Genomic DNA, 11,257 nt, shown 5'->3' on the forward strand with positions numbered 1-11,257 from the left:
TTGAATGTGTATATTTATCTGGTATTTGGGTTTTGAGAAACTTGAAATCTGTATCTGGAAGAACTGGCCCTCTTCTTTCCTCAGTCCTAAGTTAAATGTTAGTAAATACTTTGTGGATTCTTTCACTTCTGGGTGTTATCAGATAGTCTGGCCTCCCCTGTCTCAGAAAATGCTGCCCACTGGATTGGCCTTTTGGCTTAGGGCATAGGTACTGGCTTGGGCATCAAAAGAACTAAGTTCAAAATCAACTATGTTAATAACTCACATGGGCCTCCAGCAAGCTTTTTTCCTTTGCTGGGTTTCAGTGCCCTCATTTGTAAAATGAGAGGGTTAGACATCACCTCCAAAATGCTATGATATTCATGAATTTGGCTATACTTGACTTTGTGGAGCCAGTGGCCCAAATCTGAAGCCTATGCACCAAGTAAACCTATTTCAACTTAATTTCTTTTTTTTTACACAGGAAACAAACAGAACATAGTGTTGCAGACAGCCCAGGGAATAGGTCTTGTTTTTAGAAGAGAGCCTTGAGATGACAGCGGCATGCATGCTGGGCACATTCCTTCACTATAACCACAAGGAGCCTGCATATATTTGTTGTTGTTTTTAATTGCAAACTTTTCTAACAGTCTGCCCTTTAGAAATGATTGCCCCTCTCTGAGGATCAGATCACAGCCTAGGCAGTTCTCTGAGAAAATTAAATGAAGAATGCTGAGCCTGGAATCTATGATTAGGGTGCCTGGCTAAGTAAAGATGATCATGTACTTTCCCAAATGGGTCAGCTGTGGCCCAGGATATCCACAGTAGAGCGGTAAATGATTCACGCTGGCTTGATAGCCTCTCTAATGCTAGATTTACAGCTGGATTTAGGGCTAAATGTTGAAGGTAAATCTGAAGGAGCAGAAAGAGGCTAGAGAGGGAATTGGGAATCACGGGAATTTCCATCAAAGCTTTTCAGAAGCAGGAATCCATTTTACCTTTGTCAATGACTGTGGTTTGCTAGGATCAAGATCAAAGGAATCACCGTGGGCAGAGCCATGACAAATGCGAGGCTCAGTCTGGTGAAACCTAGCATTAGCCCCTCTCTTAGGCTGCCGTCTAGACTGGAAGTGGGTGCTTGTGCCAGACCAGGCTGAGTGTGTATTCATGGTGCTCCATGACCGGGCAAAGGAGGTATAAAAGCTCTTCTTGATCCCCACAGGGAAGTTCACAGCCAAGGCCAGCCCTGTGAGGTCCAACGTGGTCATAGCTCCAATCAGAAGAGCAGTTTTGTAGGAAAATGGGGGACATGGAGTAAGCATGGAGCTAAGTAGTTGACAAAGATGCTGAACTGTTTGTTAATAAAATCCAACTGCCTTGAGTTATGCATCTCCTTCTCCCTCCCTGCTAATTTTGCAAGACTGCTTTGAAATTCTGCTAAGAAGTTGTTCACTTGCAGGCCCAGAGACTTTTGAACTGATATTAACCAAGAACAGCTACTGGAAACTTTTTTTTCTTTTTTTTTGATGATCCATATGGTTTTTCATAGCTTCAGTTAATGTTCTAAGACAATTCGAGTAGCTGATTAAGGGATATTCTGGACTCTGAATGGGCAATGACATGACACTTTCCACATTATCTGTTTCATAGTGCGTCAGCAATGACCAGTGTTTAAATCTTTATTTGCCTTTTGAGAATACCAGCATAGACAAAAAGCACCAGAAAAAAAATACCAATGACACTTTCCAAGATTTAGTGCATACATTATCTCATGTGACATTTACATTGACCTGGCAAGGTGGGCAGAGGGTATTCTCCTGCACATTTTAAGCATGGAATTCAGAGAACTAGAAAAAGACTTAGGACTCAGTGTTTTCATTTTCTTTGGGTAAATACCCAGTAGTGGAATTACTAGATCATATAGTAATTCTATTTTTAATTTTAATTTTTTAAAGATTTTTATTTATTTATTTGACAGAGTGAGAGAGAGAAGGAGAGAGAGAGTATAAGCAGAAGAGAGACAGAGGGAGAAGCAGACTTCCTGCTGAGCAGGGAGCTCAATGCAGGGCTTGATCCCAGGACCCTGAGATCATGACCTGAGCCAAAGGCAGACACTTAACCAACTGAGGCGCTCCTCAATTTTTAATTTTTTAAAGGAAATTCCATACTGTTTTCCACAGTGGCTACACCAATTCACATTCCTACTGACAGTGCGAGAGGGTTCCTTTTTCTGTACATCCTCTCCAACACTTGTTAATTCTTGTCTTTTTGACTCTAGCCATTCTGACAGGTATGAGATGCTATCTCATTGTGGTATTGATTTGCATTTCCTTGATGATGAGTGACGTTGGGCATCTTTTCATGCATCTGTTGGTCATTTGTATGTCTTCTTTGAAAAAAATGTTTATTCAGGTTCTCTGCCCATTTTTTAAATTGGATTATTTGTATTTTTGGTGCTGAGTTCTTTATTTATTTTGGAAAACAAAAACACTAATTTGAAAAGATAACTGCACCCCTGTGTTTATTGTAGCATTATTTACTGTAGCCAAGATATGGAAGCCACTCAGGTGTTCATCCATAAATGAATGGATAAAGAAGATGTGGTGTACACACACACACACACACACACACACACACACACACACAGTGGAATATTACTCAGCCATCAGAAAGAATGAAATCTTGCCATTTGCAACCACATGGATGGATCTAGAGGGTATAATGCTAAGTGAAATAAGTTAGAGAAAGACAAATACCATATTATTTCATTTATGTGTGAAATTTAAGAAACAAAACATAAAGAAAAAAGAGACAAAAACCAGATTAAATAGAGAACCAATTGGTAGTTGCCAGAGGGGAAGTGGGAGGGGGATGGGTGAAATACATAAAAGGAATTAAGAGGACGCTTGATGAGCACTGAGTAATGTATAGAATTGTTTTATTTAATTAATTAATTAATTTTTTAAAAGATTTTATTTATTTGACAGAGAGACACAGCGAGGGAGGGAACACAAGCAAGGGGAGTGGGAGAGGGAGAAGCAAACTTCCCGCGGAGCAGGGAGCCCGATGCGGGGCTCAATCACAGGACCTGAGCTGAAGGCAGATGCCCAATGACTGAGCCACCCAGGCACCCCTAGAATTGTTTTAAATCACTATATTGTCCACCTGAAACTAATATAATACTGTTGTTAATTATACTCTGATTAAAACAAATAAATAAAAGTTAGGAATCAAGGTTTCAGTTCTGCTTCTGGTAATAGTTTCAGTGTCATTCAAAGCAAATCTCACTTTCATCTTATATGAACTTGTCTTTAAGTTGGTAGTGCTAAGGTGGGAGGTGAGGGTAGCAGTATATTAACCCCAAAAATAATTATGCCCATTATGGTGTAGTCACCAGAAAGAATAATTTACAGCCTTGAAAAATAACAGATATAATAAAAAAATGACCATGATGTAATGCTAAATAAAGTGTCAAACACAGATTGTTTGTATACTGAGTTTACAGTTTTGCAAAACAATGTATGTGGAAAAAGGGAAAAAGAAACAATGCAAATTTTAGCTAAGATCACAGTAAGATAATTATTCAAGTATTTTCATATTTTCTATAATATGATTAGCTGTATCATTTTTTACGTATCTAAATATAAATGAATCTGTGAAGTGAAAAAGAGATACCCCCCCACCACCATTCCAAATCCCCAGCCCTACAAAGGGACTTGCCACTTACTAAAGTTTTGAGCAAGTTATCAGTTCTGAGCTTCAGTTCCGTTAACTGTAAGAGGACCATACAAATCTTAACTTACAAGTATTACGTTCTTACTTTGTGCCAGACAGTTATCCTGAGCATCTTCTCTTGTACTAACACATTAAATTCTTATTATGACCCAAGAAGTAGGTCTGATTATTATCTGTATTTTACCAATTAGAAAACTGAAGCACGGAGAAGTTAAATTCGGTTACCCAGCTGTGGGTGGAGGATTTCTTGGCAAATCAGGATAGAATAATTCCAAATCCCATAGTGTGACCACTGAGCCAGACTACTTCAAGGGATGGTTACAACACTGAATCTTATTTCTTGGGAAAGCCCCTTTTGTAGAACAGGTACATCACAGGTACTACCTAGATCTAGTTCTTTCTTAGTAGATTCATTGATTTCTAAGGCTCAAAAGCACATCCGTTAAATTACAAAGCTGAAGACGGAACAACTGGGTGCTAAGACATTAGTGTAAATTCATCATTTGGTTGCTAACTTCATTGGGGTTAGTCCATTGGGGTTAGTGATCACAAAGAGATAATTTTGGGAATCACATGGCTAAATTTAGAAATGTGTGTTTTTGTCTAAAGCAAAGTTATCCTGAACATGTTTTGATATTATCTACTATTCCTGATTTGTTTTTCACAAATATCTAGGACTCAAAGAAAACCTGAGCCCACCATACCTAGAAAGTCTTTTAAAATCTTTTTCGCCTCCAATAATCTCTCCTCCCAAGATTGGTGTGGTAGGTGACAGGGAAATGGCAATATATTTAGGAAACTGAATCCATGTAGTTCTGACACCTTTCCTTGGAAAACGTTTTGTGTGAGCTAGTTGATGTCCCCAGAATCTCAAATGCCCTTTAACCATGAGTTCTGTAGGCTTGCTCAATGACTTAGATATTTAATGCTTATAAGCTGCATGCTGCCAAGCTGACTCTTACCACCAAAATATTTAAGTGAAATCTCCAAACCCAGTTAGGAATGAATTTTGGCTACTTATGGTTTTCTTATATGGATGGCTTATATAGCAATTGAGAAGTTATCATCGTCCACTGAATCAGGCATCCTGATATTTAAGTTTTGTATGAGGACTGTTTCCAACTGACCATGTGAATTTGGGCAAGTTGTTGAACCTCTGTGAACCTCATATTCCTCTGGAAATGGAGTGGATTCTATTAATTAAACACTATACTTCCTCCCTTGGAAAATCCTAAGATTAGGTTAAATTATTCAAGTAGAAAGATTATTACTACTATCCATTTAAAAAATGAAAGATGTGGGGCACCTGGGTGGCTCAGTCGTTAAGTGTCTGCCTTCAGCTCAGGTCATGATCCCAGGGTCCTGGGATCGAGCCCCACATCAGGCTCCCAGCGGGAAGCCTGCTCCCTCTCCTGTCCCCCCTGCTTGTGTTCCCCCTCTTGCTGGGTCTCTCTCTGTCAAATAAATAAAATCTTAAAAAAAGATGTTATACATCTTTCGTTTAAAAGGAAACCAGGGTGGCTGGGGTGTGGGGTGCCTGGGTGGCTCAGTCCGTTGAATGTCCAATTCTTGGTTTTAGCTCAGGTCATGATCTCAGGGTCCTGAGATCAGGCTCCATGCTCAGCATGGAGTTTGCTCCAGACTCTCTCCCCGTCTCCCTTCCTTTGGCTCTATCTCTAAAATAAATAAATAAAATCTTAAATAAAATAAAAATAAATGAAGCCAGAAACGCAACAGCAAAGTAGGAGGTAGGCTGATTGTTCATCAGGGTGTCTCCATCGTGCAAGTCCATCATTTAATAATTCCTACTTTTGTGGCTACCTTCCACTCTCTTTGACAGGTTTAAACTAAAAAACAAGAGTTTAGGTGCTCAACTACATAATAAATATGTATTGGATACCATATGGATGGTGTTCCAGATTTTGGTGGGAAGGAGAAAACCTTCATTAAAGTTAGAAGTGGAAACCATGACTGGTACAAGTCTTGTTAACTAGATATTGCCTTTTTAGTTTCCCCTAATTATTTGAAAAGTCCTTTTCCTCCTTGCTCTAGCTTCCCTCCCTTTAGGTTGAGCCTCCCATGAATTTTATGACTCATCCAGTTCATTTTTCTATCTAAAAGATTAAAGCAGGGATTGGCACCCTCTTGGGACCAGTCTGCTAACGTTCATTTATTCACTGGAATTTAAGGCTTCTTTTGCCAAGAGTAATAACCCTTCTCCTCCCTCAGACCTCTCTGGCTATAGAACCTTGATGCCAGCCTTGGGCAAGGGAAGGAAGGAAAGGAAAGAATAGAGGGGAATAATAATTGTTCATAGGCTTGTTAATATTTTTCTGTGGAGGATCCTGACACTTGGAAAAGCTGCACTGATCTTCAGATCACTCTTTAGGAAAGGTAATCCTGGAAAAAGAAAGGATTTGTAGTTTTGAAGCATCTCTGCCTTAAGAAATAAAGAGTGGGGCAACTGGATGGCTCAGTCTGCTAAGCATCTGACTCTTGGTTGTGGCTTAGGTCATGATCTCAGGGTGCGGGATCGAGCCCTGCCTCGGGCGGCAGGATGGGTGTGGAGCCTGCTTGGGATTCTTTTTCCCCCTTCTCCTTTTGCCCCTCCCCCACCAATCTCTCTTTTTTCCTCTAAAAATGTTGGGGAGGGGGGAGAGAGAGAGAGAAAGGGTTAGACAACAACAACAACCCCAAACTAGTGAAAACCAGGAGCAGTTTGAAGGACAGACCTACACAAAACAGTGCATCAGGAAAGAGGATGAGGGGACTGTTCCTCTCTCTTTCTGTACTCCTTTCCCTTCCCTTTATTATCAGTTTTTATTGAATAAATGAATATGTGGATAACGACCCACAGTGAATGAGTACATTTTTGAATGAGTAAGTGAGTGAATCAGTCCTAGGTCAGTGTTTCCTAAAACTGACTCATCCTCAGAATCAACTGGTAGCCCTTTTATAATACAAATCCCTGGGATGTCCCCCTGAAATTCTGATTCTTTAAGTCACAAATGGAGCCCAGGGATCTGTATTTTTCAGCTGCTTCCCAAGTGATTCCAATGGTCAGCCACACATTTGGGAACTCAAGGCCTAGAGCCCAGCTGTAATCTAGATTCTGTTTCTCTTCATCCCCACTCTGAATGAAGGCCCCACACTGTCCCCATACTGGATTTAGTTGAAGATTAACTAATCAATTGTTATTCCCTTCTTGATCAAACCAGCTGATTTCCCCTGCCTGCCATCCTTATTATGTTGCCAATGAAATTTAGTGATATTTGGTAAGAATTTGTCTTAGAAGCTTTTATTTTTTATAGTTTTTAATTTTAATTCCAGTAGTTAACATACAATGTTCTATTAGTCTTGGGTGTACAATATAGTGATTCAGCAATTCTCTGTATTACTCAGTGCTCATGTTGACAAGTATACTCTTTAATACCCACCACCTATTTCAACCATTCCTCATACCCACCTCCCCTCTGGTAACCATCAATCTTAGAAGCCTTTAAATTAGAATAATCAGAAAATTCCCCATCCTGTTCTTTCTCAATTTTCTGGAATTGTCCATTCACAAATAAGCCAAGAATCCTCTTGCTTTGTTCACTTGTTCATTTTTGGTTAGAAATGAGGATGTTTCTGCACCCAAAACCATTAGATACCTAGGAATAAATCTAACCAAAGAGGCAAAGGATCTGTACTCAGAAAACTATAAAATACTCATGAAAGAAATTGAAGAAGACACAAAGAAATGGAAAAACGTTCCATGCTCATGGATTGGGAGAATCAACATTGTGAAGATGTCAATGCTACCTAGAGCAATCTACACATTCAATGCAATCCCCATCAAAATACCATCCACTTTTTTCAAAGAAATGGAACAAATAATCTTAAAATTTGTATGGAACCAGAAGAGACCCAGAATAGCCAGAGGAATACTGAAAAAGAAAAGCAAAGCTGGCGGCATCACAATTCCGGACTTCCAGCTCTATTACAAAGCTGTCATCATCAAGACAGTTTGGTACTGGCACAAAAACAGACACATAGATCAATGGAACAGAATCAAGAGCCCAGAAATGGACCCTCAACTCTATGGTCAACTTATTTTTGACAAAGCAGGAAAGAATGTCCAATGGCAAAAAGACAGTCTCTTCAACAAATGGTGTTGGGAAAATTGGACAGCCACATGCAGAAGAATGAAACTGGACCATTTCCTTACACCACACACAAAAATAGACTCCAAATGGTTGAAAGACCTAAACGTGAGACAGGAGTCCATCCAAATCCTAAAGGAGAACACAGGTAGCAACCTTTTCGACCTTAGCCGCAGCAACTTCTTCCTAGAAACATCGCCAAAGGCATGGGAAGCCCGGGCAAAAATGAACTATTAGGATTTCATCAAGATAAAAAGCTTTTGCACAGCAAAAGAAACAGTCCACAAAACCAAAAGACAACCGACAGAATGGGAGAAAATATTTGCAAATGACATATCAGATAAAGGGCTAGTATCCAAAATCTATAAAGAACTTATCAAACTCAACACCCAAAGAACAAATAATCCAATCAAGAAATGGGCAGAAGACATGAACAGACATTTCTCCAAAGAAGACATCCAAATGGCCAACAGGCACATGAAAAAGTGCTCAACATCACTCGGCATCAGGGAAATCCAAATCAAAACCTCAATGAGATACCACCTCACACCCGTCAGAATGGCTAAAATTAACAAGTCAGGGAACAACAGATGTTGGCGGGGATGTGGAGAAAGGGGAACCCTTCTACACTGTTGGTGGGAATGCAAGCTGGTGCAACCACTCTGGAAAACAGTATGGAGGTTCCTCAAACAGTTGAAATTAGAGCTACCGTTCGATCCAGCAATTGCACTACTGGGTATTTACCCCAAAGATACAAATGTAGGGACCCGAAGGGGTACGTGTACCCCAATGTTTATAGCAGCAATGTCCACAATAGCCAAACTGTGGAAAGAGCCAAGATACCCATCGACAGATGAATGGATAAAGAAGATGTGGTATATATACACAATGGAATATTATGCAGCCATCAAAAGGAATGAGATCTTGCCATTTGCAACGACGTGGATGGAACTGGAGGGTGTTATGCTGAGTGAAATAAGTCAATCAGAGAAAGACATGTATCACATGACCTCACTGATATGAGGAATTCTTAATCTCAGGAAACAAACTGAGGGTTACTGGAGTGGTGGGGGGGGGGGGGGATGGGGTGGCTGGGTGATAGACATTGGGGAGGGTATGTGCTACGGTGAGCGCTGTGAATTGTGCAAGACTGTTGAATCACAGATCTGTACTTCTGAAACAAATAACGCAACATATTTTAAGAAAAAAGAAAAAGAAGAAGATAACAGGAGAGGAAGAAAAGGGGAGTATGTCAGAGGGGGAGACGAACCATGAGAGATGATGGACTCTGAAAAACAAACTGAGGGTTCTAGACGGGAGGGGGGGAGGGGGATGGGTTATCCTGATGATGGGTATTGAGGAGGGCACGTTCTGCATGGAGCACTGGGTGTTATGAACAAACAATGAATCATGGAACACTGCACCAAAAACTAATGATGTAATATATGGTGATTAACATAACAATAAAAAAATTAAAAAAAAAAGAAATGAGGATGTTTCTAAAATTCATGGGTTTTAGAAATGCCTGAACTCATCTCTCTCCCTGCTTAGTTATTTGTATTTATTTAATAAATATTTATTGAACATCTCTAGTTTGCTAGGAACACTGAAGATACAGAAATGACAGGTATCATTCCTTTTCTTAAGGAATTTATAGACTACTGGGTAAGTTGCATAAGGAAATGATGATTCTACAATCCAGGTATGGTAAAAAGTATGCATAGATTAGGAAAGTTGGAGTATATGTTGGTTCAGAAGGATGATAAGTGTTGATGAACAAAACAAAAACCAAGATTAGATAACAAGGAAGGACTAAAGCACTGTGTTCACAGTCGTAAAGATGATGCCCTTAAAACCTTGCAGGACTGAAAGCAGAGCTATGTATATCTTGGAGGGGTTGGTGGTGAAGATGACATTGGAGATGTAGATAGAGACTATATTATGAAGTACCTTGAATGTCTTCCTAAAATTTTGGAGTTTAGACTTAAGTGGTGGGAATCTTATAAGGGACTTGAGCATGAGATGGACACAAACATAATATATATGTTTGAAGAAATACACTCTCATTGTTGCGCGGGGTTTGCCTGACCTGAAATTTGTCAGACTGGAAGCTTCAGGACTATTGGGAAAGTGATAAGGACCTGATGAAGTCACTCTCAGGAAATCTAAAGAGAGGGGACAGAGGGGAAAAAACAAAATTTTAGAAATAATTCCTAACCTTGGTGATATGTGGGTATGTTTGTAAGCGGCATGGGTAGCAGTGACAAAGTAGGGGGACATTGGAATGGCTCTCATGTTTTTAAACCTTGACCACCTAGAGTTGTTTAACTGATTTTTATTCTTTTTTTTTTTTTGTGATATCCAGAGAAAATGCTGAGAGCATCACAACGTGAGGACCCAAATCGAAGCACTTGAGCAAGTGGCTTTTTTTGTCTTTTTTTTTTTTTTGAGTTCTTATCAAGGCTGAAAAATCTTCTAAGCACACATGAAAGAAACAGCAGGACCAAGACTACTTTGAACTTACTGCACATGATTCCTTTCATATAAGACATGTTCGACAAACATTAATTAAGTCTCCAAGCTCCTCTTTGAAGTAATGTAGGAAATATGTACAGGTGGGGAAACTGAGGCCCCAGGAACTGGAAGGAGAGCCTGAGGACATACTAGGGCAGGTGCAGCATTTGAAAAGACCCTCATATGAGGCCCACATTTCTCTGATGAGGCCAGACGTAGGTGCTTGTTTCCTAGCAAAGGTCTTCCAGCAGTTCTCTAAACCAGGCAGGATGAGGCAGGCTGGTTAATTTACTCCAGTGGCCACATTCTCTGGCCTCAGACTTGGCAGCCATGGGCCTTATAGCACACCCTGGCTACTTATAATCCAGACCCATCATCTCCTTCCTGAAATCTATAGCTATGTTGTAGCCCTTCTGATGTTTGCTTCGTCTTGTAACTTGCTGGTGGTTATGAGAGTCAGAAGGTGAGAGTGCTTGACTTCATGGCCAAAAGAAGTAACCTGAGTCATTTCTGTACCTGCATTCCTGCTTTTTAGCTTTCCTCGTTTTTTGCAAGTTGGCCTCTTTGGTTTAGTGTACAGGGCATTACAGAGTAGGAGTGGGCACATGGAAGAGTAGAGTTGTGATGTCGCCCTGTTAGCAGCATCCTTAGCCAAGCTTATGAGGAGCTCTGCAGCTAAAATGGCCCTCAGAGTTGTCCCAAGTGTTTATGATGGCCTTTGTACTTCCACAATGACCAGTCACTGGACATGGCTACCCTGGGAAGGGCTGTTGCTGAACCAACCTCTGAAGAGGCTGATTGCTGAAGGCTGTGCACAGTTCACATTAAGAGCTTCATCTTCTGCTTGCTAAACCAGATGCATTCAAAAACATGGGCCTTGATCA

General features: G+C 40.3%; 1 long non-coding RNA gene across 3 annotated transcripts in view; it reads left to right on the forward strand.

The window, feature by feature from the left end:
• Positions 1-10,748, forward strand: part of LOC141370246 (uncharacterized) — a 128,086-nt gene extending 117,338 nt beyond the window's left edge. For all 3 annotated transcript variants that reach the window (XR_012374138.1, XR_012374140.1, XR_012374139.1), the window contains one exon: positions 10,225-10,748. This is a non-coding gene — a long non-coding RNA (uncharacterized lncRNA). The remainder of the gene's footprint in view (positions 1-10,224) is intronic.
• The last annotated feature ends 509 nt before the right edge of the window (positions 10,749-11,257 follow it).

Source organism: Callorhinus ursinus, unplaced genomic scaffold (genome assembly GCF_003265705.2).
Source record: "Callorhinus ursinus isolate GAN/ISIS: 27379988/994484 unplaced genomic scaffold, GSC_fseal_2.0 scaffold29, whole genome shotgun sequence".
Lineage (NCBI taxonomy): Eukaryota > Metazoa > Chordata > Mammalia > Carnivora > Otariidae > Callorhinus > Callorhinus ursinus.